This window comes from Piliocolobus tephrosceles, chromosome 11 (assembly GCF_002776525.5).
Source record: "Piliocolobus tephrosceles isolate RC106 chromosome 11, ASM277652v3, whole genome shotgun sequence".
NCBI lineage: Eukaryota > Metazoa > Chordata > Mammalia > Primates > Cercopithecidae > Piliocolobus > Piliocolobus tephrosceles.
The window spans coordinates 78,854,817-78,859,421 of record NC_045444.1 but is presented as its reverse complement, the minus strand read 5'-3'; positions in this window follow the sequence as shown (position 1 = coordinate 78,859,421).

Sequence of the window (4,605 nt, the reverse complement as noted above, 5' to 3'; positions counted from 1 at the left end):
CCCGGGCACTTTTGCCCTCCTGTAATAATAAAAGACTTTTATGTTTACTTAAAATGTTTTGGGCTCATAAACTTAATAACTTGATAACTATTTCATATATAAGATGTTATTGTTTTACTTATTAAAGATATTTGACTGGGATATTTTCTATTTTGAACTTATTCATTTTACAATATGATTTTCCTAATTGATATTAGCAAAGCTATGACCTTACTGGAGATTTCATCAATTGAGGCAATTTATTAATCTTAGTAGCCTAACAAAATAGATGTGTATTTCCCATTCATACCAAGTCCAAGAGGATGTTGAGAAGAATGCCTTCAGGTACCAAATCATCAACACATGAATTCCAAGGTCATCAAACAAGAGGAAGAGATACTAGAGAAAAGACATCCATTTCTACATCTATTTGTTCGTTTTCAAAGTGAAATAAATCAGTAAATGAATTTCTTACTGGTAGTGCACCAAGTTACCACAAACTCTGTGGTTTAAAATAACACAGATTTATTATCTTAAACTTCTGTAAATCAGAAGTCCAGAACGTGTCTCACCAGAGTAAAATTAGTGTCAGCAGGGCTGTATTCTTTTCTGGAGATTCTAGAGAAAAATTAGTTTTCTCACCATTTCCAGCTTTTACAGGCTGCCTGCGTACCTTGGCCCCTGGCCCTAGCGCATTTCAAAGATAGCAGTGGTCAGCAAAGTCTTTCTCACGATGTCTTCTTTCTGGTTCTGACTCCTCTGCATTCTTTGTCCCCATTTAAGAACTCTTGTAGTTAAATTGGTCCCACCAACTTATTCCAGAGTAATCTCTTTATTTTAAGGTCATCTGATTAAGTAATTTATCCATCTGTAATGTTAATTTCATCTCTGCAATGTAACCTAAGAGATTCATCAGTTATGGAGATTAGGATGTGAATATCTTTATGGAGCCATGACTCTGCCAATCAACTCAGTATCACTCATGTTGGGCTGCTGAAATATCATTTATCCACTGACAGAGGCCATGAAATGGCCACTTCCCAACAACAAACATAACTGATAATTCAGAAAGAGAACTTAGTACACACAAGAATTCAAGGCATATACAAATATGTTTCATAAGTTAATGGCAAATTATTTGGGGCAAATAATTTTCTAATAATTATTTTAAAAGTAATTGGTTTTTATTATGAATGCATGTTGAATTTTATCAAAGGTTTTGTGTCTATTAAGGAGATCATTATCTTTTTCATTTTGATTCTGTTGAATCACATTTATTGATTGTGTATGTTGAACCAGACTTGCATCCCAGTAATAAAGCCCACTTCAGTGTGGTGAATTAGCTTTTTGATGTGCTGCTAGGTATCAAAGGAACACATCTCAAAACTGTAGAGGACTATCTGCTTTTACAACTGAGCAGGCCATTCCCCCATTAACATTATAGTCCCACTCTTGCAAACGAAGCTGGGCATTCCTCCTCTGCAAAGGAGGAGGACAAAGGAGCCTACAAGACTGGCCTCAGTTGCAAATAGCAGACCCTGGGGGCTTGTTTATATGTAAACATCTTGGAAATTCAGAAAGTCAGGGAAAGATCAGAGAAACAACAATGTGTCTGGCGACTTGCTAACATTCCACAAACGATGGTATAAAATAAAGCAGAGCGTGTCGTTGGGGGCGGCCGCCATGTTTGTCTTGTCTTGTGTTGTCTTGTGTGTTCATTCCTTTGTTCAGGAAACAAGCGGACCCCAACACAAAACTATCTTTCTTCACTGAAAACATGATTCTAACCTAGAAAACTCTAATGACTGCCAAAAATTTCCTAGAACTGGTGAACTATTTCAGTAAAGTTTTAGGATACCAAATCTATGTACAAAAATCAGTAACATTTCTATGTACCAGTAACATTTTATTTAAGAGCCAAAACAAGAACACAATACCACAAAAAATATAAAATACCTAGGGTTACATCTAACCAATGAGGTGAAAGATATCTACAAGGAGAACTACAAAACACTGCTGAAAGAAATCAGACACAATACAAATAAATGGAAAAATATTACACCCTCATGGATTGAAAGAATGGTGTTAAAATGACCATACTGCCTAAAGCCATTTACAGATTCTATGCTATTCTTATTAAAATAGCAATGTCATTTTCCACAGAAATTTTAAATAAAGTTTCTACCCCTCTTCCAGAGGTGGAGCTTGCTCTCCATTCCTCCCAATACCTTACCTAGCCTCAGCAGATATCTTCCATTTTTCCTATTCTGTTCCCAGAAATAAAAGAGATTAAGACTCTCTCTCCTCCTTAGTTGAGAAAGGGAGGCTAGGGTTGGGTGAAGTTCCCATCTCCTAGCCGCAGTATTTTACATGTACCTTTCTGTGATGTCCTTTCCCTACAAAGTAAAGCTTTTGTTCTAGGAGAGGAGTTGTGGTGGATTTCATGGGCATTGCTCTTCTCTTCTCCATCCTGAACCTTGGGGGAATTTTCTCTGGATTCTTTCTATTTGCCCTGTAAGAACCTGGAGGGATTCCTGGAGGAAAAGTATGAAAGTGTGAGGACTGTCAGTGAGCGTGGCCCCGAGGAGACCTTCTCACCCATACCAGCCCACATTTAACCTCCAGCAACTTGTCAAATGTGCTCTTTTAATGTCCTAGTAGTTTATAGGGCTTTGGGTGCCTTCACATAAACAAATGCTCAGGTCTTGTGTTTTAAAGTAGATGCTTGTCTTTTCAAATTTTGCCATAGTGGCTTGTGATTTCAGTTCTCTCAAAGCAAAGTCATTGATTTTCAGCTTGTGTTGATTTTTCTTCTTGTAAAGGCAAGCTTGATTTCTTTCAGCTCTTTACATGTTCACACTGGTCCAGGCACTCTGTATGCTTTTTCGTGACAATGGTGGTTTTTCTCCTACATTAATGTATGAAGTTATTTAAAATGTCTTTTTAATAAGAATATAAACTACTTGTTCTATAGTAATTAGGGAATGATTTTTCCCCAAACCATTTGCTATTAACCTATGAAACATATTCATATATACACAAAATTTTCACATGTACCAATTGATAGTACTCTTTCAGAACTATCAACTATCTGTTACTATTTTTCCTCTTTTTTCGTTAGTAGAATTTTTGTTTATTTATTGTAATTTTTATAAATAATTTTAATAATCAGTGTGCAAAGTTTTCACCTCATTATACTTCTTTCTAAAAAAAAGTTTCAGTTTTTAACAAGTAAAATTTACAACCAAATTAAAAATTAACCTCTCAGGAAGCCTGTGAGACAATTTACAACAAATCATGTTATATCATTTTATATACTACTAAAAATATTTTTATATACCTGGATAATTTTTCAAATAATCAGTATTTCTACACATGTATTTTGTATCATTCTTTATGTTTATTAATGTTACCTTAATATATTTTTCCTATTATGTGCTCCATATGGTTATTTATATTATATGTAAACATGAGTTTTACCTATTTAATTTACTTCTAGATTCTTTAGTAACTCACACATCCTATTCCAGTTCACCTTTTTATATTGAAAGATGCCCATCACCAAAATTGCAACTAACTGTATCAACAAGGAAGAGTACAGTAAATGAAAATTAGACAGTGAATATAACTAAAAACATTTTTTGAGAAAGCAAAGCCGAACAAAAATAGAAATGTTCTGTGAGTTTTACTTAGCCTTATTTCACCTTCATTAGGACAGGAAATATTTTTCACTAGGGAAAAAAATCTCAATTATGCCTACACAAGGGTTTAATATGACTTTAACAAATTTAAAAGAAATACACAAAAGTATACTGCTGCCAAACTGCAGATTCATATAAATTTTAAAAGATAACCTTAATGTTTTCAAAAGTCTTGTTCTATTTTATTGAATTCTAATGTAAATTATTTAATATGAAAAATTGTACAACACAGGGAGATGTAATTGCTGTTTACTAATTTTTGTCTTATAATATTTAATTACTTTAAAGTTACTGAACATATCTCATAAAGTGTTCCATGGACCATCACTCTCTTTCTTTCACATACTCATCATTTTTAGTTGTCTTTTTGGACCAACACTATCATTTCCCCTTTCTGCTTCTTGCCAAATAATTCAAGTAATGTAAACTCATGATATCATAACATTAAACAGCTTATCCTCTAGCTCTCTTGTACAGCTCCTACACCACGGGCCCAGCAGGCAATACTGCATATAATGATATTACAGAATTGATCTGATTTGCTTGACTTACAGAACTTTCACAATTCATTTTGAATAAAATAGTCTTCAACATAAGTTTTTGAAAACTAACATTTATTAGTGTCTATGCCAGTTCATACTGTGAACTGCTTTGTAAATATCTTTTGGGAAATTATAGTTTAAGGTCAACTAGTTTGCTATAGATTCCATTGCCTCTGATGGACTGAGAAAATTTCATATTATTTGGTTCATGACATTAGAAACTATTTATGATTTTATAAAAAACATTGCTTTTTTTCCTTCAAAACTATTAAATAAATATGGCCATATGACTATGTTAACATATTTTCTATTCAAACTGTTACCAGGAACTCTGCATTGGGCAGATTCTTTTTTTTTTTTTTTTTTTTTTTTTTTTTTTTTTT